Source organism: Micromys minutus, assembly GCF_963924665.1.
Source record: "Micromys minutus genome assembly, chromosome: X".
Taxonomy (NCBI): Eukaryota; Metazoa; Chordata; class Mammalia; order Rodentia; family Muridae; genus Micromys; species Micromys minutus.
In genome coordinates this window covers 123,115,005-123,140,566 of record NC_137970.1, presented here as the reverse complement: position 1 = coordinate 123,140,566, position 25,562 = coordinate 123,115,005, and positions in this window count along the sequence as shown.

The following is a 25,562-nucleotide window of genomic DNA, read 5'->3' as shown; positions in this document are numbered from 1 at the left end:
TGACAATGAAGATTCTATTCTAAGACATTGTAATGAGATGCTGAGGGGCCTGAATTCCTATTAAACATTTATTATATATGCAAGTTCTTTAATAGCTAGAAACAATAGAAAAGGAAACTTAGTTAAGTGAGGTCCATTTCCTTTAAAATCAAACTGTTGAAAGCAGAAGCTGCTGGATCACTATGTGATCATCTTTCTAGGCTGAAGGCTTGGCTAGACTCTATAGCAATAAAACTCCTAGCTGAGTAGAAGGCATCATGGCAGAGACTTTGGGAGATGGTGGTGTCTTCAGGTAGTAAAGAAGTAGTGAAGTACTGGCTTGGAGGTTAGTGTGAGATTTGCAGTCTCTCTCTCTCTCTCTCCCTCTCCCTCTCCCTCTCCCTCTCCCTCCTTTCCTCCCTCTCTCCCTCTCTTCCTCCCTCCCTCCCTCCCTCTCTCTCTCTGTCTCTCTGTCTCTCTCTCTTCTCTCTCTCTCCCTCCCTCTATATCTCTCTCTCCTTCTGTTTTTAAGTGTATGTATGTATGTGTACGTGTGTGTGTGTGTGTGTGTGTGTGTGTGTGTGTGTGTGTGTGTGTGAGACTTCAAATTCCTCACTGCACTGTTCTGTGCCTACCTTCTACTGTACTTTATAAACGAGGAGAGACAGTTAATTCATATAGCCTCAGCAAAATCCAGATGATGTGCTAGGCGGGTTATTTGAACCCAGGAGCTGCAGACCAGCCTAGGCAAGCATATTCTAACCCCATTCCTTTCCTCCCCTCAAATAATAAATGGCTTTATTCATAGCTACTTCACAGAATTATTTTGAGAACTGAATTCAATAATAGTCCTGAAAATGCCTTAGAAACTGGGAAGCACCATAAACACAGACTAGGGATTCACTAAATCGTTTAATCCCTGAGGAGGAAATCTCTCCTGGTGCTCAAAAATTCTTAGCAGAATTCTAGCACCTCATTCAGTTGTCATTCGAGGAGAAAACATGTTCTGTTCTGTTGCACATTGAAATTTTTCCCCTGGTAAAGGACAGCCCGCACACTTACAAGGTTCAAGATCGTATTTTGATCAGCATGAAAATAAGGTATAGGCTATGTTAAATGAATACTGTGGATGTTGTCCTAGGCAGTGGAGCCGCACTGTCAGGTTGCTGAGAGTAACCTTTTGTGTTGGAATTTGCCAAAGTTGTTTGGGAGGTTTCCCTGGGACACTGTTGGGAAACAACTCAGTTGAATGCAATCTAGTCCTGCCACCTAAAGCCTTGTCTGGCTACAAGAGATGGCCTATTGTGTTTCTATATCTACAATTACTAGGAGTCCTCATTAGGATCACATTCATAGATTCCAGGAAGTTTCCTCTGCCATTGGTTTTCATACCAGTCTTCTAAAGCTATGCTATCCCACCTACAGCCATCTCTGCCTATACTCTTACCCTTGGCCTCACCTCCTCCTCATGATTGAACCTTCATGATCGTATCCCCTTCCATTCCCAATGAACACATAAAACTTATTTCCCTATCCCAAGGAGTCATATTTCCCCACCCATAGACTGTTCCACTTTGAGTATATGGGTTGTATCATAGTTATTTTTTACTTAAATGCTAGTATCAACATATAAGTGAACACAAACCAAATTTATGTTTCTGGTCTGGATTACCTCATTCAGGATGCTTTTCTTTCTAGTTTTATCCATTTGCTTGCAAATTTCACAATGTACTTTTTAAACAGCTGAGTAATATTCCATTGTATAATATAGCATCACATTTTTTAAACCTGTTCTTCCCTTGGGGGATAACTAATTTGTTTCCATTTTGTGGATGTTATTAATAAAACTGCAGTAAACATGGTTGAACAAGTATCCTTGTCATAGGATCGAAAATCCTTTAGTTATATGCCCAGGAATAGTATAGCTGGTTTTAACATAGATGGATTCACAGTTTTGTGAGAAACCACCATGTTGATTTCTATAGTGGTTGTACACATTTTTCCTCATACCAACAATAAACCAGTGTTTTATGTGCTTCACATCCTTGTCAGCCTGAGATGTCATTTGTGTTATTGAACTTAGCTTTTCTGACAGATGTTAGATGGAATCTCAAAGTACTTTTGATTTGCATTTCTCTGATGGCTAAGGATGTTGAATATTTCTTTGTGTTTCTCAGCCATTGGAGTTTACTGACAATTTTTTGTTAATGTCTGTAACCAGTTTTTAAATTGTATCACTTAGGGTTTTGATATTTAGTTTCTTGAGTTCTTTTCATATTTTAGGTATTGGCTCTCTGTCAGGTAGATGCTTTGTCCAGTTGAGGGTGTCCATTGCTTTATAGAACATTTTCCATTTAAGAGGTCCCATTTATTGATTGTTGATCTATAAAATTGTCTCTTGTTTCAATTATTCAAAGATATTCCCCACTTTCTCATTTGTCAGGTTCAGTGTGTCTGGTTTTATGTTGAGGTCTTAGTTCACTTACACTTGAATTTTATGTAGGGTGATAATGATCGATCTTTTTGCATTTTTCTACATGCAGACATCCAGTTAGACCTGTATCATATGTTGAAGATGTTATTCTTTTTTTTCATTGTGTATTTCTGGCTTTTTATTTGTTCCCAAATGTCAGGTGTCCGTCCATATGTGTAGGGATTTGTATCTGGATCTTCCATTCAATCAACCTGTCTGTCTATATGTTAATACCATACATTTTTTATTACCCTAGCTCTAGCTTTATAGTATAACTTAAAATTGGAGATGGTGAGGCCTCCATAAGTTCTTGTGTTGTTCAACATTGTTTAATATATGTCTTTGATTTTGGTGGGTTGTCTCAACATCTATAAAGAGTGGTTAGAGTTACCCAATGATATTTTAAATTATCTGAGGCTTTTGTGAAAGGTTTTGTTTCTCAAAGTTTTTCTCAGTCCGTTTGCTATTGTTTTTATATAGCAGGGCTGCTGATTATTTTGTAGATAATTTTATATCCAGCATTTTTGCTGGAAATGTTTTTCAGCTGTAGGAGTTCCCTGGTGGAATTTTTAGGGTCACTTATCATATCATCTGCAAATAATTATACTCTCACTTCTTTTCCAATTTGTGTCCCCTGATTTTCTTCAGTTATCTTATTGCTCTGGCTAGAACTTTAAGTACTATATTGAAAAGATATGGGAAGGGGGGCAACTTTGTCTTCTTCCTGATTTTAGTGGAATTGTTTGAGTGAATTCTCTTCACTTAATTTGATATTGGTTATTGTCTTACTGTATATTGCCTTTATTATGTTTAGGTATGTCCCTTGTATACATAATCTCTCTAGGAAATAGGAACACTCCTCCATTGTTAGTGGGATTGTAAGCTAGTCCAATCACTCTGGAAATAAGTCTGGAAGTTCCTCAGAAAATTAGACATAGTAGTACCTGAAGACCCAGCTATATCGCTCCTGAGTATATCCCCAAAAGAAGCTCCAACATCTAACAAGGAAACATGTTCCACCATGTTCATAGCAGCCTTATTTATAATAGTCAGAAGCTGGAAAGTACCTAGATGTCCTTCAACAGATGATTGGATACAGAAATTGTGGTACATTTACACAATGGAGTACTACTCAGCTATTAGAAACAGTGAGTTAATGAAATTCCTAGGCAAATGGATGGAACTAGAAGCTACGATCCTGAGTGAGGTAGAGGTACCCAACCACAAAAGAACACTCATGGTATGTACTCACTGATAAGGAGATACTAGCCCAAAAATCTCCGAATACCCAAGAAACAATTCACAGAACTTATGAAGCTCACAAAGAGAAAGAAAGCCAGAAGGTGAATTCCTCAGTTCTTAGAAGGGAGAACAAAACTACCATGGGAGGAAATAATGGGACAAATAAAGGAGCAGAGATTGGAGTAAAGATCATCCAGAGACTGCCTCACCTGGGGATCCACCTCATATGCAGCTACTAAACCCACACACTATTGCTGATGCCAAGAAGTTCTTCCTGGCAGGAACCTGATATGGATGCCTCCTTGAAGGCTCTGCCAGAGTCATACTGATACAGAGGAAGATGCTTGCAGCTAACCATCAGACTGAACACGGGGATCCTAATGAAGGAGCTAGAGAAAGGACTGAAGGACCTGAAAGGGTTTGCAACCCCATAGGAAGAACAAAATGATCAACTAACCAAACCCACCACAGCTCCTAGGGACTAAAACACCAACCAATAAGTCTGCATGGAGAGACCCATGGCTCCAGGTGCATATGCAGCAGAGGACGGCACTCCATGGCATCAATGAGAGAAGAGGCCTTTGGTACAGTGAAGGCTTATTTTCCCAGTGTAGGGGAATGCCAAGGTGCAGAGGTGGGAGAGGGTAGTTGAGAGAGGGAGCACCTTCATAGAGGCAATGGGGGAGATGGGATTGAGGGAATAGGGGATAGCACCTGAAATGTAAATACAGAGAATATCCAATAAAAAACTCAAAAACAGCAACAGCAGCAGCAACAACAACAACAACAACAAAAACATAATCCCTTAGGACTTACATCCTGAAGAAGGAGTGTTAGATTTTGTCAAAGTCCCTTTTTGCATCTAAATCGATGAACCTGTGGTGTTTCCAGTTTATTTGTATGATAATTATGTTGATGGATTTTTATATATTGAACTACCCCTGCATCCCTGGGATGAGGCCTGCTTGATTATAGTGGATGATGATTTTAATATTTTCTTGGCTTTGGTTTGTGAATATTTTATTGACTATATTTGCATCTATGTTCATATGGGAAATTGGTTTGTAAATCTGTTTCTTTGCTAAGTCTTCATTTGGTATGTGTATGAGAGTAACAATGGCCTCATAAAATGTTCCTTATTTTTCTGTTTTGTGGAATAATTTGAACACTATTGGCATTAACTCATCTTTGAAAGTTTGGTAGAATTCTGCACTAAACCCATCTGGCCCTGTCTTTTTGATACAGGGGTTGTTAATGACTGTTTCTATTTCATTAGAGGTTATAGGTCTATTTAATTTGTTTATTTAATCTTGATTTGACCTTGGTAAGTGTTTCCTTTCAGGAAAATTATCCCTTTCACTTAAATTTTCCAATTTTTGTTGAACTCAGGCTTTTGAAGTAAGACTCCATTATCCTTTGAGTGTCCTTGGTTTCTGTCTTTATGTCTTCCTTTTAATTTGTTTTATTTTGTTAATTAATATATTGCCTTTCTGCATTTTAGTTAGTTGGGATAAGGTTTCTTCTATCTTGTTGATTTTCTCAAAGAACCAGCTATTGTTTCCACTGATTCTTTGTATTGTTCTCTTTGTTTCTAATTGATTGCTTTGAACCCTGAGATTATTTCCTGCTGTATACTCCTGTTGCCTGTGTTTGGTTATTTTTCTTGTAGAGCTCTCAGGTATACTTTTAAGATGCTAGTATGAAAACTCTTCAATTTCTTTATGTGGGCACTTAGTGCTATGAACTGTCCTCTAAGTACTGCTTTCATTGTATCCCATAATTTGGGGCATGTTGTGCCTTCATTTTCATTGTATTCTAAAAGTAATTCTTTACATTCATTATTTCCATTATGACCCATTTTTATTCAATAATGTGTTGTTTAGTTCCCAAGAGGTTGTAAGCATTTTATTCTTTCTATTGTTGTTAATATCCAGCTAATCCATGATAGTGTGTTTTATAGGATTAGTTATTTCAATTTTCCTGTATCCATTGATATTTGCTTTGTGTTCAAGTATGTGGTCAATTTTGGAGAAAGTTTCATGAAGGGCAGGAAAATAAATATATTATTTTTAAAACTTTTTTAGGCTTTTAAAGTTTTATTTTTTAATCTTTTTTTTTTTTTTTTTTTACAATCTAGACATTATCCTCCTCCAGGTCTACCCTCTGCTGCTTCCACATCCTACACCTACCCCCATATTCAACAGGATGTCCTCACCTCCACATCAAACCTCACCACTTCCTGGAGGCCCAAGTCGTTCGAGGGGTAGGTACATCTTTTCTGACTGAGGCCAGACCCAGCAGTCGACTGCTGTATATGTGTTGGGGGGTCTCATATCAGCTGATGTATGCTGCCTGGTTGGTGGCTCAGTGTCTGAGTGATCCTGGGGGTCTAGGTTAGTTGAGACTACTAGTCTTCCTATAGGTTCTCCTTCCTCCTCAGATATGTGTTTGGAATATCTGTCAGGTCCATATGGTTTATAACATCTGTTATCTCCAGTATTTCTCTATTTAGTTTTTCTCTGGATGACCTCTCTATTGATGACAGTTGGGTATTGAAGTCTCTGGCTATCCCTGTGTGAAGTTCAGTATATGATTTAAGTTGTAGTAGTATTCTTTTACAAAGGTAGGTTCCTTTGCATTTGGGGAATAGATATTAAGGTGCAAAATGTCATCTTGAATATTTTTCCTTTGAGTAATATGTCTTTCCCTACTTATTTTGGTTAGTTTTAGTTTTAAGTAATTTTTTTATAATAAAATAGCTATAACAGCTTGCTTCTAAGGTCCGTATGCTTGAAATATTTTTTTCTAAACTTTTCCTCTGAGGCAATGTTTATTCCTGTTGTTGAGGTGTATTTCATGGATGCAGTAGAAGGACAGACCTGTTTCCTTTGTATCTACTGTGTTAGTCTGTGTCTTTTTATTGGTGAATTGAGACCAATATTGAAAGAGATCCTAGACCAACAATTGTTGATTCATATTGTTTTGTTGTTGATGGTGGCAGTTGTATGAGTGTGTGTGTGTGCGCGTGCGTGTGTGTATGTGTGTGTTTCCAGCCTTCTGATTTTGCTGGCTTGAGATTATTTATTTCCTTTTCCTGGGTGTAACTAACCTATCAATATTGGAGTTTTTCTTCTACTACCTTCTGTAGGATTTGTGTGTGTATATATAATTTAACTTTATTATGGAATATCATATTTTCTCCATATATAGTAATTGAAAGTTTTGCTGGGCATAGTAATCTGGGCTGGTGATTGTGGTCTCTTAGTATCTGTTGCACATCTGTCCAGGCCTCTCTGGTTTTCAGATTCTCCATGGTGAAGCCAGGTGCAATTTTAATAGGTCCGAATTTATAAGTTACTTAGTCTTTATCCCTTGCAGCTTTTAATATTGTTTGTTTGTTCTGATGTTTGATGTTTTGATTATTATGTGAAGGGACTTTCCTTGTTGGTCTAATGTATTTTTGTTTTTGTATGCTTCTTGTACCTTTACATGCATCTCCTTCTTTAGGTTAGGATAATTTTCTTCTATAAGTTTATTGAAATATTTTCTGGGCTTGTTTTTCTGGGATTCTTCTTCTATTTATATTATACTTAAGTTTGGCCTTTTCATAGTGTCCCAGATTTCCTGGACGCTTTGTGTCAGAATGTGTGTGTTTGCTTCCTTTCTTCCCTCCTTCCTTCCCTCCTTCCTTCCTTCCTTCCTTCCTTCCTTCCTTCCTTCCTTCCTTCCTTCCTTTCTCCCTCCCTCTCTTTCCCTTCCTTCCTTTTTCCTGTCTTTCTCTCTCTCTCTTTCTTTCTTTCTTTCTTTTTCTTTCTTTCTTTCTTTCTTTCTTTCTTTCTTTCTTTCTTTCTTTCTTTCTTTCTTTGAGTTAACAGTTTCTTTACCTGCTGTAGTCATTTCTCCTATTGTATCTTTCACACCAAAAATTCTGTCTTCCATCTCCTGTATTCTGTTAATGAACATTTCCTCTGTATTTTCTGTTCAAATCCTAAATTTCTCATTTCCAGAATTCTTTCAGTTTTTTTTTTTTTTTTTTTTTTTTGCTATTTCTATTTCTACTTTTCTTTTCTTAAACCATCTTTAAATAGTTGCACTAATTTCCTTCAACTGTTTGCTTGTGGTTTCCTTTTTGGATTTCTATAAGAGATTTATCTATTTTCTCCAACTTTTTGTTTGTCATTTTCTGGATTTCTTAAAGGGATTTATTCCTTTCCTCTTTAGAGAATCTCTATCTCCTTCATAAATGCTGTTTCCTGGTCTTTTTTTCTTCTTCTGTATTTGAAGTATGTTGAAGTAGTTAGGGACTGCTCTAGTATGATAATTGGGCTCTGGTAGAGACAAGCCCTTGCTGTTATTGGTTATGTTTTTATGCTGGGTTCTAGGCATCTGGGTTCGGGGTGATTGTAGGTGCTAATTATTTGGTTTGCCTTTGTTGGATGGGTTCCTTGGTTTCTCTTTCCTTTCTGGAGTTTGCGAGACAGTGTAGATTGTTGTGTATTGTGTGTTTCCCTGTCTTGCTGATGTTGGAGGCTAGTCTACTGGGATGAATGGATGGAAGGAAGGTTGGAGGAGAAGGTATTTTGGATCTGTTTGGATGAAGTCAGTGAACAATGGAGTCCACAGATGGATTCCTGTTACAAAACTGAGAATGAGACTGGGGGTGCGGGTTAATCACTGGGACATTAGATGTGGGTCTGCCTTCAGCCTACTTGTTGCCCTGGAAGAAGGGGACCTTGGTATATTAGAGGGTGCCTGCTGGGGCTAGGTCTGGGAAAAGTAACAAATAGGAAGAGGAAGAACAGAGGTGGGAAATTCTGTGAGATCCATAAGAGATGGGGGCCTAGTGTATGTGGGAGGGAACACTGTCATGGGTGATTTGCTGAAAAGGTAGGGGTGAGACTAGGGGAGTGGGACTGCGGATACAGACAGAAAAGAAAGAAAAAGTCTGTGGACAGCCTCCCTATTTTTTCCTGTAGGTTAGCTGGGAATGATTGCTAGATTTGAGGGCTGGGAAAAAGCAAAATTTGGTGTAGGGGAGTTAGAAGAAGATAAAGATGAAGAAGAAGAAGAAGGAGAAGGAGAAGGAGAAGGGGAGGGGGGAGGAGGAAGAAAGAAGAAGGAGAAGAAGATCTGGGGTATTCATAGGCTATGGGAACAAAGGGGTGGGACAGCATCAAGGAGTGACAGGTATCCTGCTGCAGAGCTAGGGATGAAACGAGAGGATTGGATCTGGGGAGCAGAGGGCTTCTTTCCCTGTCTTAACAGATAAACAGAACCTTTTGCTTGTATGGCAGCTTATACTTCTTGTTTTCTAGAATCAATTCAATCAGCTTTGTTACTCTTTGGATACTTTCTTTCCCTGTTGCCCCAAACTGAGCCCAGTTTAATATACCCAGGGTTCCATATGGCAGTCACTTTGGCTATGGTTTATACACAAGGTCTTATTGTCCTAATAATTTTCAAATTCTGAATAAAAGTGACAAGTAAGGGCCATAGAAATTTCCAGAATTTCTACTATAGTAACTTTTCTTTCTAATAAAGGAGAAGCAGACAACGATGTGAGCTAAGGTTAAGTTTGAATTTTGGAGATCAAATTTAAAGTCTCCAAGGAGATGTAGATCAGGAGTATGAGAAATGTCACCGCCATCCAAGCTGAGGGATTTTGGTTTCAGAAAGTATTGACAATGACCATACATATAGAAACAGGCTAGCAGCAAGAGACCATGTCCCAAATCAGGCGATCTGTTCAGAATATGGGATGCAGCAGCACTTATGAAGTCCTGGAACTGGAGACTTAACACAATTTACATGGGACAAAGGGTAATTCCAGTGTAATGGAATGTACCTCTCCATGCTTTCTATGTGAGACACTGTAGGGTATGAGGCTCCCCTCTCAGGAATTGCTTACAGACATAGCTGACAAAATCATCTTGTAAGAAAAGCAATGGAAGAAAGTTCTTCCCAAGTAGATGATGATCACTTAGGATTTCTTCTTGTCTGTAATTAGATGCGTATTAGTTTAGCTTTTTACATAGCACACAAGTTTTTCTATGTGCCATGCACTTGAAAGCACACTATGTGTGTTCACATGTCATTTAATTGTGTGGTCAGCACTAATGCTTTATCCAGGCTCATGCCCTTCATTGTACAGATGAGAAAACGTTGGTTAACATGTTTGTCTATGGTAACGTAGTCGTGGCACAGTTAGACTTTTTACTTTCATCCATTATTTTAGTTACCTACACAGTTTCTCTTCCATTACTTAGTTTCCTATTGAACCATTTACATATTCCCCTTACTTTCTTGACTTAAAATTGACAAATAAAATACACATATACTGGGGTTGCACATCGCAGCATTTCGTTTTGTACTTTAAACATTGGCCCTGTGATATTCAGTTTAAGAGTCTTTCTGTAAATCACCACTGCAGCCATCTCTCTTTGTGCGCCATAAATAACCATGCTTCCGGTGTTCTCTGTGAACCTTTAAAATGTTAAGAAGTATGGCTATAAAAATATTGGGTTTTAACAATTGTGCTTCACACTTGAAGTCTTGGGACAGAAGAAGAATGACACCATTCATTAATATATTTAGTTCAACTGACTATAGCAACAATTAAATACTTGTAATAGTATTAAGCTGCATTTTAGATTACTATGAAACCCAAGGTTAGTTTAGAAAATGGTATTTTCATTCTTTTAGGAAAAACATTTCTGCTGAACAGAGTGTCATTGAAGACAGAGCAGTGGGAGTATGTTGGAGGAATCTCAGAATAGGGTTCTCACTCCCCTGAGAATTAAAGTGTAGGCGGTCGCAAGAGGCAAATCTTTCTAATGATGATGGTTCCTTTATTTGCAGCAGTACTTTTTATCTTTAGATGTTGCAGGGCTCCAAGACAGGTACCAAAAACTACCAAAAGGAAGTTTGCAAACATTTCTTTATTGCTCAGGTCATAGATTGCCCACAGTGGTGATAAAGAGAACACCTTTCAACTCTAGAGTGGCTACTGAAAGATAAATATGAGTTGCAAATCAATGCTGTGTGGGTTAATCTTATGACAAGTTACATTGGTCTCTGAAAGATTGTTAATTGGAGGATGTAATTAGTAGTGCCTCATGGCTAGAAGAGGTTGACTCATGAATTCTGTGACCTCATGTTGAGCACTACTCTAGATTCTTCTGCATTTTGTATGTAGTCTTTAATATCACCTTGTTATTGTTTGGACATGAACTATTCTCTAAAAAGGATCATTTATTGAAGATTAGGTCCCTGATGCACATGGTATTCAAAGGTGGGATGTTGAGGATATGGTTATATAACAAGAATCCTGTCTTCCATCATGCAGACCCTAAGAGAACCCAAGTGTCAGCCCAAGCTGCTATACCCAGCAAACTCTCAATCACCAAAGATAGAGAGACCAAGATGTTCCAAGACAAAAATAAATTTACACAATATCTGACCAAAAACCCAGCACTACAATGAATTATAGGTGGAAAGCCCAAAACAAGGAGGGAAACTACATCATAGTAAAAACAAGAAAATACCTAAGCAAGAAAACCAAAAGAAGAAAGACACACAGGCACAATTCTACCCTTAAAAGCAAAAATAACAGGAAACAGCAACCACTATTCCTTAATGCCTGCTAACATAAATGGACTCAATTCCCCAATAAAAAGACATAGGCTATAAGACTGGATACATAAACAAAATCCAGCATTTGGCTGCATACAGGAAACTCATCTCAGAGACAAAGACAGACACCATCTCAGAGTAAAAGGTTGGGAAAAAACCTTCCAAGCAAATGGCCCCAAGAAGCAAGATGGATTGGCCATTTTCATATTGAATAAAGTAGATTTTCAAGAAAAAGTTATCAAAAAAGATAAGGAAGGACACTTTTTACTCATTACAGGGAAAATTTGTCAGGAGAAACTCTCAATCCTTAACATAAGCTTCAAACACTAGAGTACCCATATTCATAAAAGAAACCATAGTAAAGCTCAAAAAATACACTGCACCCCACACAAAATTAATGGGAGAACTCAATACCCTATTCTCATCAATGGGCAGGTCATGGAAACAGAAACTAAACAAGGACACAGTGAAAGTAGCAGAGGTTATAAACCAATTGGAATTAATAGACATCTACAGAACATTTCATCCTAAATCAAAAGAATGGAGCTTCTTCTCAGCACCCCACGGCACCTTCTCCAAAATTGACTATATAATTGGTCACAGAACAAGCCTCAATAGATATAAGAAGATTGAGATACTCCCATGCATACTATCAGATCACCATGGTTTAAGGCTGGTTTTTCAATAACAAACATAACAAAAAGCCCATATACACATGGAAAATAAACAATTCTCTATTAAATGATAGCATGGTCAAATATAGAAGAAATAAAGAAAGGAATTAAGGATTTTCTAGAATTTAATGAAAACGAAAACATAACATACCCAAACCTATATGGGATGCAATGAAAGCAGTACTGAGAGGAAAACTCATAGCTCTGAGCGCTTCCAAAAAGAAACTGAAGAGAACATACACTAGCAACTTAACAACACAGTTGAAAGCTCTAGAACAAAAGGAAGCAGATACACCCAAGAGGAGTAGATGGCAAGAAATAATCAAACTTAGGGCAGAAATTAACCAAATAGAAACAAAAAGAACCATTGAAAGAGTCAACAAAACCAAGAGCTGCTTCTCTGAGAAAATTAACAAGATTTATAAACCCTTACACAGACAAACTAGAGGGTAAAGAGGGTATCCAAATTAACAAAATTAGAAAGGAAAGTGGAGACATTACAACTGAAACTGAGGAAATTCAAGAAATCATCAGATCTTACTACAAAACCCTATATTCAACAAAGCTGGAAAATCTGGTGGAAATGGATGAATTCCTAGACAGACACCAGATACTAAAGTTAAACCAGGACCAGGTAAACCATCTAAATAATCCCACAACACCGAAAGTCATCAAAATCCTCCCAGTCATAAAAAGCCCAGGTCCACATGGGTTCAGTGCAGAATTCAATCAAACATTTATTGATGACCTAATACCAATACTCTCCAAACTATTCCACAAAATAGAATCAGATGGAACACTACCTAACTCATTTTTCGAGGCCACAATAACCCTTGTTCCTATACCACACAAAGACCCCACAAGGAAAGAGAACTTCAGACCAATCTCACTTATAAACACTGATGCAAAAATACTCAACAAAATCCTTGCAAACTGAATCCAAGACACATCAAAACAATCATTCACCATGATTAAGTAGGCTTCATCCCTGGGATGCAGGGATGGTTTAATATACGGAATCCATCAATGTAATCCAGCATATAAACAAACTCAAAGGAAAAAAAAAAAAACACATGGTTGTCTCATTAGATGCTGAGAAAGTATTTGACAAAATTCACCACCCCTTCATGTTAAAAGTCTTGGAAAAGACAGGAATCCAAGGCACATACCTAAACATAATAAAATCAATGTACAGCATACCAATAGCCAACATCAAACTTAACAGTATGAAACTTGAAGCAATCCCACTAAAATCAGGGACTCGATAAGGCTGCCCACTCTCCCCCTACCTATTCAACATGGTACTGGAAGTCCTGGCCAGAGCAATTAGACAGCAAAAGGAAATCAAATTGGAAACGAAGAAGTAAAAACATCACTGTTTGCAGATGACATGATAGTATATGTAAGTGACCCCAAAAATTCTACCAGGGAATTTTTATAGCTGATAAACAAGTTCAGCAATGTGTTTGGATATAAAATTAACTCAAACAAATCAGTAGCTTTCCTCTACTAAAAGGACAAACATGTGGAGAAAGAATTAAAGGAAAAGATACCCTTCACAATAGTCACAAACAATATGAAATACATGGTGTGACTCTAACTAAGCAAGTGAAGGACCTGTATGACAAGAACTTCAAACCTCTAAAGAAGGAAATCGAGGAAGATCTTAAAAAATGGAAGCATCTCCCATGCTCATGGATTGGAAGGATCAACATTGTAAAAATGACCATCTTACCAAAAGCAATCTACAGATTCAATGCAATCCCCATCAAAATTCCAACCCAATCAAATATCGACAAATTAGACTTAATGAGATTGCAAAATTTCTGTAAGGCTAAGGACACTGTCAGGAAAACAAAACACAGCCAACAGATTGGGAGAAGATCTTCACCAACCCTACATCAGATAGAGGCCTAATATCCAAGGTATACAAAGAACTCAAGAAGTTAGACAACAGAGAATCAAACAATCCTAGTTAAAAAAATGCGGTACAGTAGTAAAGAAAAAGTTTTCAATTGAGGAATATTGAATGGCTGAGAAGCAATAAATGAAGTGCTCAACATCCTTAGTCATCAGGGAAATGCAAATCTAAACAACCCTGAGATTCCACCTCACACTAATCAGAATGGCTAAGATCAAAAATTCAGATGAGAGCAGATGCTGGCGAGGATGTGGAGAAAGAGGAAAACTTCTCCACTGTTGGTGGGGTTGTGAACTGGTACTATCACTCTGGAAATCAGTCTGGTGATTCCTCAGAAAACTGGACATAATACTACCTGAAGACCCAGTTATTCTGCTTCTGGGCATATACTCCAGAGAAGCTCCAACATACAACAAAGACACATGCACCACAATGTTCATAGCAGCTCTATTTATAATAACCAGAAGCTGGAAAGAACCCAGATGTCCTTCAGTAGATGAATGGATACAAAAATTGTGGTATATTTACACAATGGAGTACTACTCAGCTATCAGAAACAATGACTTTATGAAATTCTTATAAAAATGAATGCATCTAGAGAATATCATCCTGAGTGAGGTAACCCAGTCACAAAAGAACAGACATAATATACAGTCACTGATAATTGGATACTAACCCCAGAAAGCTCTGAAAAGCCCAGAAACAACTCACAGACTATGAAGTTCACGAAAAACAAAACCAAAAAAAAAAAAAATAATAATAATAATCCTGTCTTTCGAAATGGATCATCCCATTGATGAATTCAAAATGTGAATAGCCTTATTGAGATAAAACTATGGATAATAGCCCCTAGTTGATGTCAGTTGGCTGCTAGGGAATTCTCTTAAATGATATACCTTGTTTCTGACTCCTTTGTGACATTCTTTTTACTGCTTTGCTAATACAAAGTGAACAGTTTTTACCACATTCCTTCTTCCATAAGGTTATACCTGACATCATGGCCCAAGTATTGAAATTATGGGCCTGTGGAATAAAAACCCTGAAACTGTGATCCAAAGTTAATGTCTTTCTTTAAATGATTTAATTCATATATTTTTCACAATTATGAAAAGCTGAATATAGTGTCTATTCTTGATTGTCAACTTGACTATATCTGGGATGAACTACAATCCAGAATTGGAAGACTCACCTGTGATCTAGATCTTGAAACTGGGAGATTCAAGTGTCTGACCTGGATCTTGTCATGGAGAAGTTGAGGCATAGTGACTATGAATCCTGGTGAGGAGATCTCTGAGTTTAAGGTCATCTGGGATTTGCTTTGCCACAGATCCAAGTGTGGTGGTATATACATTTAATCTGGGGTATGCTTTCTGCTAAAGACCTACGTAAAGACATTGGAAAAGAAGGCTCTCTCCTTCACCTGTTTGCCTTGTGGAACTGAGCAACAGCTAGATCTTTGGACTTCAATTCACAGCTGCCGCTGACCATTGTTGGGGAGTTGAACTACAGAGTGTAAGTCAGCAAAAAATTCTCTTACTATGTAGAGATTACCATAAGTTCTTTAACTCTAGAGAACCCTGACTAATACACTGAATGATATTAATATATTAATTATATTATATTATATTATATTTTAGTATATTCAGACTCTTTCATCTATTCTCTGATTTCTTCATTCATATCAAAGAAGTACATATATCTCCTTCTATCTGACATGTTTGTAAGAGAGCACTTTTCAAAGGAAGTCTCAGAAACTTCCATCATAGACTTTGTTCTCTGGTTAATTTTCCAGAAGAGCATTTTAAATAAGTATAGCAAACTGAGAAAGGAAAGTATAAAATGCACTGTTTGAGTATTAAAGGGGTACCAGGAAGTGAAATGGAGCTAAATCCCATGTTCAAGGAGATAACAAATTAAGGGAGTGGGATTTGGGGGCAAGATTCTACCCAGGTAAATTTAGATCCAGGCATAGTGGTACACAGCTTTAATCCCAGGATACAGGCATGCAGATCTCTGAGTGTGAGATCAATTTTTAGAACAAGATCCAGGACAGCGGGGCTTAGGCATAGGAGTTGCAAAAGAGGAAAATAGTGATAATGTAATAGAACAAGTGGGCCATGTTCCAGCTTCAGCAAGCAGTAGAATTCAGCAGATTCATCCATGTGTCTCTGGCTTTATAGTCAAGAGGAGGAGACTACTGGGACAATTGATGCTGGTTAGTTAGATTTAAGAAATTAGTGGCGATTAAGAAGAGACCAGCATCACTAAGGTGAAATCTTTTGGGATGTGTTTTCTGAGAGCACAAAGAAGCTGTGTTCCAGAGATAGCCACAGTTGTACCTTGTGCTGCAGCTATACTTGGTAATGTGTAAGAGTCACCCAGGTGAAGCTGGTTTTGAAGGAATGAAGGGGGTCATGGAGAGCAGCTGAGGCCCTGCACTGTGATTGGCCATGGAAGGTCATTGTTGAAGGTACAGCTTCAGTTGATGGCCCAGAACTGCAAGGGGTCATGCAAAGGATTTGAGGATTGGCACCATGAAGAGAGCCTATAAGAGGCTATTGGTGAAGCCTAGTAGCAGTGGAAGATCTCCGTATATTGGAGATGCCGGTACCATGGAATAGTCACGAGAACAGCAACATTAGAGTGAATCAACATGAGCTTAGATTGCTACAGAAGGCAGAGCTGGAGAAGTGACACCAGCCCTTTGAAAGAGGTAAGAAGATCATTTGTGAATTTCAGACTTTGAAACAAGAAACTATAACATTGAAGTTGCCTTGGTGATGCCCTGGGATGTTCATGATGACATAGTCGTGGGCTGTCTGCTGAGGAAAGCTGCTAAGAGGGAATGGAAATGGCCCAAGAGAAGTAAGTTTGTTGCAGTCAACAAAGAGGAAAAACGAGTTAGATATCTGAAGGCCAACTTGAAATCAGCCATGGAGATGCAGAGTTTGGAGTTTTCCCAGCTGGTTTCCTGTCTTGCTTTGGGAATTACAGTTAAATGGTTGAATAAATCTCAGAAGAGAATGTACTTTGGACTTTGACTTTGTTGATACTGCTATAGACTATGGAAACTTTAGAGATTGGACTAAATGCATTTTGCATTATGCCATGTTTAGGTTTGGCCCCCGTAGACTCATATGTTTGTACAAGCCTATGGGGGCCAGGGAGTAGAATGTGATGTTTGCTCAGCCCAGGGAATGGCACTATTAGAAGATGTAGCCTTGTTGGAATAGGTGTGTTACTGTGGGTGTGGGCTTTAACACCCTCATCCTAGATGTCTGTAAGTCAATATTATGCTAGCAGCTTTCAGATGAAGATATAAAACCCTCAGCTCCTCCTGCACCATGCCTGCATTGATGTTGCCATGTTTCTTCCTTGATGATAATGGACTGAACCTCTGAACCTGTAAGCCAGCCACAATGAAATATTAACCTTATAAGACTTGCCTTGTTCATGGTGTCTGTGCACAGCAGTTAAGCCCTAACTAAAAGAGCATCCCTCTCAAATTTATTTCTTCTAATATCTTTTGGTTTATAACCTTTAAGTCCAATTTTTGCTGCCCAAACGAACATGAGTGTAGGGCTGCTCCCCCTAGGATGGGCAATCTATGAGATGCCACTTCCGTGAAGAAACTGACCCTTCCTTGGCAGCTATCAACTGCTACTGTCTCTCAATTAGGGGTGGAGTTTTATGAGGCCTTCTCTCATCACCCTGGACTATTGACTGACTTGATCTTGTTCAGACAGCCATAGTTACTGGGAATTCATGATTGCAACAGCCCTATCAATGTCCAAATACCTATTTTACAGAGAACCTCCCGGATGTCTGGTAATCTTTCTGCCTTCTCTTCTAAGATGTTCCCTGAGCCTTGAATTGAGAGGGTGATGCAGATGTCTCATTTGAAACGATATACTCTATAACCAGTTATTCTCTGCCTTTTGACTAGTCTTAATAGTTAACTATAAGAAACTACTCTGATGAGAGTTGAAAGCTGTACTAATCTGTGGATTTAAGAAAAAAGAGATAGAAGGCAGCTTGATGCTATGGTCATATATGAGAATAAGAGTAGTAATTCTCCCTTATGGGCCTTGTTCTGCTTCTGCCTTTGGAGGTTTTCAGGCACCATTGTGCACTGAGCAGGGCAAAAAGGAACTAAACTTGTATGGGCAGGGTGGGTCAGCAGGAACTCAGTTGGTTTGAGTGTCAGAGAAATAGAGAAATATATATATATATATATATATATATATATATATATATATATATATATATATATATCTTGGGGAGTGGGTAGGTTTTGTCAGGGTGAGTATACATTGTTGGTTGGTACTGAGATGCTGGGAATGCTTCATTTGCATGCAGATAAATTCTAGATAGTTGCTGGACATATCCTTATAGGGAGAGAAGTTAAACCTACAGTTTGGCCACCAGGCCATGTGATTACCTCAGTGGTGGAGTTGGAGGTTGCAAGGATATGTGCATGGAAGCATATAGGCCCAGAACAAAGAGGGAGTGATTTTTACTTACTATTGTTGGTTTCAAGATGAGATTCTTCTGTGTTTGAACAGGTCTATACCTCACCCTTGCTCTTGACTGGCTTCTTCAGTCACATGGCTTCCTGGCCCCACATCCTCCCTTTTGTTTAAAGAAGGGAGGAGTCATCATAGTTATCAGCTTCTATGTTGGGAACAATTTGGTATTGAATCAGAAAATGATTGGCAGTGATTTTTGCATTGCTACTTATCTGCCATTTTAGAAATTGGACGAGGCAGAGTGCCAGGAAGAGTAGGGCTCCAATAGTTAGAATGAGGCCAATGAGAAGAAGCCAACCTACCAGATTCCCCTATGGTGTTTGACCTCCACTGCCACAGGTTTGTGGCCAGGTTTACAGTATTTTAGGAATAAACTTTCTCCTGTGGGGCAGGCCTTAAATCCAATCAGAAATCTATTGATTAATTTCATAACATTCATGATACTATTGCACCCATGGGCATTTCTTGCCAGACCAGTCATTACTATAACTCTCAGTTCACAGCTGGGCAAGATTATTGATGGTTTTTCTTCCTTAGTAGCCTGAATAGCACCATCTGGTACCATGGACAAACTGGAAGGGAGAAATCTTCCAGGTTAGTACGATGTCTCAAGAACAAAGAATGCGGTGCATTTAGCAATAGAATTTTTCCATCAAGTTCTTATGGATGATCAAGAATGATGACAAAACACATATTGTCTTGGGGTATCTGGAAGTTCTAAGACCAACACCTCACAGCAGTAATTCTTTTTTATTTTAACTTTTTAAATTTCCTTTATTGGATATTTTCTTTACGTACTTTTCAAATGTTTTCGCCCCTTTCAGTTTCCCTTCTGGAATCCCCTTATCTCATCCCCCTCCTTCTGCATTTATGAGAGTGTTCCACTACTCACCCACTCCTCCCATCTCTCTGCCCTAGCATTCCTCTACACTGGGGCATTGAGTTTTTACAGGGCCAAGAGCCTCTCCTCTCCTTGATGTCTGATAAGGTCATCCTTTTCTACACATGTTGCCGGAACCACCATGAGTCCCACCATGTGTACTTTTTGGTTGGTGGTTTACTGCCTGGGAGCTCCTGGGGATATGGTTGGTTGGTATTGTTGTTCCTCCTGTGGTATTGAAAACCCTTTCAGCTCCTTCAGTCCTTTTTCTAATTCCTCAATTGGGGACCCTATTCTCAGTCTGAATATTTGAGAGCATCAGACTATTTCTCAGGCTCTAAGCAGAGCCTCTCAGGAGACAGCTATAGCAGGCTCCTATCATCAAGCACTCCTTGGCATCAGCAATAGTGTCCGTGTTTGGTGACTGTATATGGATGGGATGGATCCCCAGGTGGGACAGTCTCTGGAGGGCCTTTCCTTCAGTCTCCGCTCTACACTTTGTCTCCATATTTCCTCCTGTGAATATTTTCTTCCCCCTTCTAAGAAGGACAGAAGCATCCACACTTTGGTCTTCCAACTTCTTGAGCTTCATGTGGTCTGTGGATTGTATCTTGGGTATTCTGAGCTTTTGACTAACCTTCCTAATGCTATAACACTTTAATACAGTTCATGTTGCCATGACCCCCAACCATAAAAATTATTTTTTTGCTACTTTGTGACTTCAAAACAGTAATTTTCTACTGTTATTAATCAAAATGTAAATTTCCGATATGCAGGATATCTGATATGTGACCCCTGTGAAGGGGCCATTTGACACCCCACAAAGGGGTTATGACCCACAAGTTGAGAACCATTGATTTACTCCATTTTCTTGTCCAGGAATGTTTTTCAAATCACCTCATGATGGCAGCCAGTGGCATAGTTTCCATTTCTTAGCACAGGTGTCTCTTATCAGGTCAAAAGCAGAACTTCCAACTCCAGTGGGGAAATTCCACCAAGTGCTGTGATAGCAAAAACAGCTGCTATGCAGGTCAGGGCAGAGCCTCCGAGTTCTTGCTGTCTTCACTTCTATACTCCAAGCTACACAAAGGAAGAAATCGTGTTTAATTTTGATCAATTATTTTTCATTTTCAATTTGGATTACAAATCGGCAAATTATAGTTGCATATATTTATGTAATACAAAGAACTACTCTGATTTAAAACTACCACTGGAATGAAGTAATACACTAATTACCACATCTACCACTTCAAAATCCATCTATGTATTCTTTAGTCTAGCAAAATAAAAAAGGGATTCAATATTTTGTCAAGGGGAGAGAGAGAGAGAGAGAGAGAGAAAGAGAGAGAGAGAGAGAGAGAGAGAGAGAGAGAGAGAGAGAGAGAGAGAGAGAGAGAGAGAGAGAGAGAGAATACTGTTATAAATAAGTAGTGAAAGTGGTATAGTTGCTAAAACATTGTCTCCATATGCTAAAGACTTTCAGATTAGTACCACAGCTACACTTTACCTGGCATGTATCTGTGTGATTTATGAGGGAATGCTGAAACACGTGCTAGATAGCTTGTTAGCCAGTATTCTCTAGAACAGTGTTTTTCAACTTTCTTGAAGCCGCGGCCCTTTAATACAGTTCCTTATGTTGTGGTGACCTCCAACCATAACATTTTCCTGACTAGTTCATACCTGTAATTTTGCTACTCTTATGAATTGTAATGTAAAGATCTGTATTTTTAATGATCTTAGATGATTCTTGGGGAAGGCTCATTCTTTCCTCAAAGGTTAACCACTGCTTTACAGAGAGGTTCTTGCTTTTCAATTTTAAATAAAAATGACTTCCCATTGTATAGGATAAGAATAATGCCAAGTTCTTTCCTTTTCCTTGTTCTTTCCTCTACCTCTCTATTGCTTTTGCTAGGTAGACCTCTATTTTTAAAAATTATTGGGAACTTATGGTCCACGAACCTAGAGAACAGTATGACAGACCTCTACATATCCTCTATTATGCCTTGATAATGGCCAGCCAGTTAGTTTTGGTGTATCTCTTCTATATTGTTTTAAAACAAGTCTTAGGACACCAAATCATGTGCTCTGTAAACATTTGATATATATTGCTAAATATCATGACATTCCACAGCATAACAACAGTGTTGTAAATTAAATTAAATCAAACTAAATGTAAAGATATTAGTGATTTCTTGTTATACTATTATAAAATATCTTGCTGATGTTCAGATTTTTCAGTCATGCACATGTGCGCGTGCACATACTGTAGTTTGCTTCAGTTGAGTTAAATGCATTATTTTTACTTCAGATTTTTTTTTAAACTGTAAGAACACTGACCATTTTTACCTTCATAATTTATTTGCTGGAGAAACCAAATGTATTTCCTCTAGAATTCTTAAATGTGGACTTTTGTGTTCAAATCCCTATGGTATAGGCTAAGATGTTAACTTGCCCTTTGTATTTATGAGTTGATGCTTAGATCTATAGCCTGGATCTGGTTCAAATTAGCTTTGGTTGAAGACAAGAATAATATGTAGCAGGTGATTTTGATTAACCCTTTCAGAGTCACATCACATCTAGACTTTTTTTTTTTTACAGTGGCAATAGTTATTGCTCAAAACGTAAATATATTACTTTGTTAGGGGTTATGATATGGGAGTACTCTAATTCTAATTACAACTTTAATAAAGAGAAGTTTCTTTTTGTTATTCTATTGCTCTGTGTTATAATTTACATATTAATACTGAACAATTATTTAATTGTGACTCAATTTAATTACAAAAGAAAACAGAATTAAATTGGTTTTGTATCATCATGAAATTGACCAGTTTTTAAAATAATAAAATGATAGATTTAAACATGTGCGATGTGGAATCTCTATCATGGATAGGAAGCCCTTGTTTTTCGTTTATGAGAAATGGTATTTCAGAACCATCACCTACATTTTAAAGATGTTCATTTAATAGATTAGTTATCATTGTTGGAAAATTTCAGTAGAAAAGCTAGAACACTGTCATCATTATTATCATTCAGGGATATAGGAACTTATGGAACTACTGTCTTGCATCTGTACCTCCTTACTTCCATACTATAAATCACTTTTCAAAGTCACAGGAGACGGTAAAATAGAGAAATCACACAATTTTCTATTTAATCCTTTTTCTTATAACAATTGTTTCAGAATAAGAATACAAATGCTCCTGCAACCAATGACTACTAATAACACTTTGTAATTGTGATAGCTTTTTTATTCTTAAAGTAAATATCTCTTGAGATGTATTATCAAATTACTGTGCTTAGATTTCGCATGGAAAAGTTTCTGCTACCAACTACTTACAGAAATTATTCTTTAATAGGTAACATGTAACTGAATTTTGGTATTTCTTTTTTTTAATTTATTTTTAATGTCCCAATCTTTTATTTGTTTTAATGATATACTAAGCATAAAATAATGGATTTATGACATTTTAGTGAATGTATATGATTGTGTTTGGTTCTATTTGCCTCCATCACCCTAACTTTCCCTTCTCTCTCCTCTCACTGCTCATCACTTCATTACCTCATTGTTAATATGTGTATGTTAAAAGATTCTATGTTGTGACTGTTCTCTCTCTCTCTCTCTCTCTCTCTCTCTCTCTCTCTCTCTCTCTCTCTCTCTCTCCCTCCCTCCCTCCCTCCCTCCCTCTCTCTCTCTCTCTCTCTCTCTCTCTCTCTCTCTCTCTCTCTCTCTCTGTCTCTCTCTCTCTCTCTTACTGATTTTATTGGTTATATTCCATTTACATTTCAAATATTATTCCCTTTCCTGGATTCCCCTCCATATCCCTATCCCATTAACCCTCCACATGCTTCCATGAGGGTGTTCATTCACCCCTTCCTGCGTACTCACCCTGAAATACCTCTACACTGGGGCATCGAGCCTTGGCAGGACCAAGGGCTTCTCCTCCCACTGGTGCCCAACAAGGCCATCCCCTGCCACATGTGTAGCTGGAGCCGTGGGTTTGTCCATTTGTTCTCTTTAGATGGTGGTTTAATACCTGAAAGCTCTCATTGGTTGGTATTGTTTTCCTTATGGGGTTGCAAATCCTTTCAATTTCTTCAAATTCTTTCTCTAACTCCTCCAGTAATGACCCTGTTCTCAGTTCAGTGGTTGGCTGTGAGCATCCACTTCTGCATATCTCAGGCTTTGGCAGAGCCTCTCAGGATACAGCTCCTGTCAGCAAGCACTTCTTGGTATCAGCAATATTGTCTAAGTTAAGTAGGTATATGGGCTGGATCCCCAGGTAGGGCAGTCTCTGGATAGCCTTTGCTTCAGTCTCTGCTCCAAACGTTGTCTCCATATTTCCTCCTGAGAATATTTTTTGTTCCCTCTTCTAAGAAGCACTGAAGTATCCATGCTTTGGTCATACTTCTATTATAAGTAGCAATCTAGAACCCAGATGTCCTTCAACAGACAAATGGACACAGAAATTGTGATACATATACACAGTGGAAGACTGTTTTATCTCTTATCATTCATTCTTGATGCCATTTCTTCTGTCTTTCTATCATCTGTTGTCTCCGAATAATTATCTTACATTTTTTGTCATATAGTATATATATATATATATATATATATATATATATATATATATATGTATATATATGTATATATATGTATGTATGAGGGGAACATGTACAATTTCTGTCTTTTGAGTCTGGCTTATTTTAGTTAGCATGACAATATGTAACTCTATCAGTTTTCCTGAAAATGATATCAGTTTATTTTTAATGAATGAATAAATCCCAATTTTGAATATAATTTTGTTCTTCGGAGGATAGAAAAGAAGAATGCATTCATGTGTAGGTAGACAACAAATCTAAGCCTGAGACATAAACTGTCTAGCATACCAAACTTTCACAATTTTCTTAGTAATCATAAATGCTTATAATGTTTGATTCACTCAGCATAGCTAATATTTTTAAAATGTAACTCTTCTTAGAGAAAAGATTTTAACAAATCATCTTTCACAAGCTATAAACTGGAACTTTGTACATCATAGGCAGTTGATCTGACTGAATATTTCAGGATTAGCCACTACAGTGGTAAGCAGGCCCGAGGCAGGCCAACAAAGACTCCAACATATTTCAATTTGCCAAGCTGCAATTGCTCATTAACTGACCAAATTATAAAAATATCATGGGAGACACCTTAGTTCATCCAACTAATAAACCTGTTTCTCTGGTCTTCCTTGTTGCCAGCATCTCCAACTTCTGCAAAGTGAGTTGCTTTTTCTTCATTCCTCATCATGGGGCAGATAATTTGAAGGGCCTCAGGAAGTTATTTTCTTCCTTGAAGTGTTTTCCAACTGCATAGAGCCCATGAATGAGATCCTCCATTCAGATGATGCTAACTTTACCAGGAGATTGAGCAATCAAGGAATATCTGTCAAGGCAGTCTGCTTTCCATTAATTTTGCCGTAGCCTGGCGTGTAGATGAGCTCATTTACTGAGTTCAGGTTGGGGTACCCCCATGAAATGTACAATTCCAGAATCCTCAGCATAATAATTGAAGCATTGTTGAGCTTAACAACGGTGCCATTAAATATGTGTTGAAGATGAGGAAGCTGCAACACCTTGCGCACCTTTGGCCTTACTCCACTGATACCCCAGATTCTGATGACAAACACCAATTTTGCTTCTGCAGGCATATAGAACTTTCAGTTTTCCTTGCCATCCCAGCCATCCGAATCTCAGTCAGGTACATCTGCCTGTGCTCCTTGTGATGGTGCTTTGCCTTCTCATAGATGAGCTTCTTCCTCGCCTTCCACAGGGTCTTCAGGGAAAACTTCTTCCTCAGGTACTTCACCTTTAACTCTGCAAAATTCCTTCGCTATTTCTTAAGGGTTTCTGACACAACAGCAACCTTCTTCTTTTCTCTGGTAAAACAGCAAACTTTTTCTTCTCTGGCACAGCCTCCATGGTTCTAGCCAGAAAAGTAGAGCCACATCTTCATTATTCATCTGTTGATGAATATCGAGGTTGATTCTATGTCCTGGCTATTGTGAATAGGACAGTAATAAAGATAAATGTATTTCTGTATATCAGAAATTGCCTATAAAACTATGAATATAGCTATAACTGTTTAGATTTCTTGGCATACAAAAATAAGAATGGTATGTATGTATATGTGTATTCACGTATTCTATAGTTTTTGTCATGGTGTCTGAGGTAAGTACCTAATTTGATATAGTGT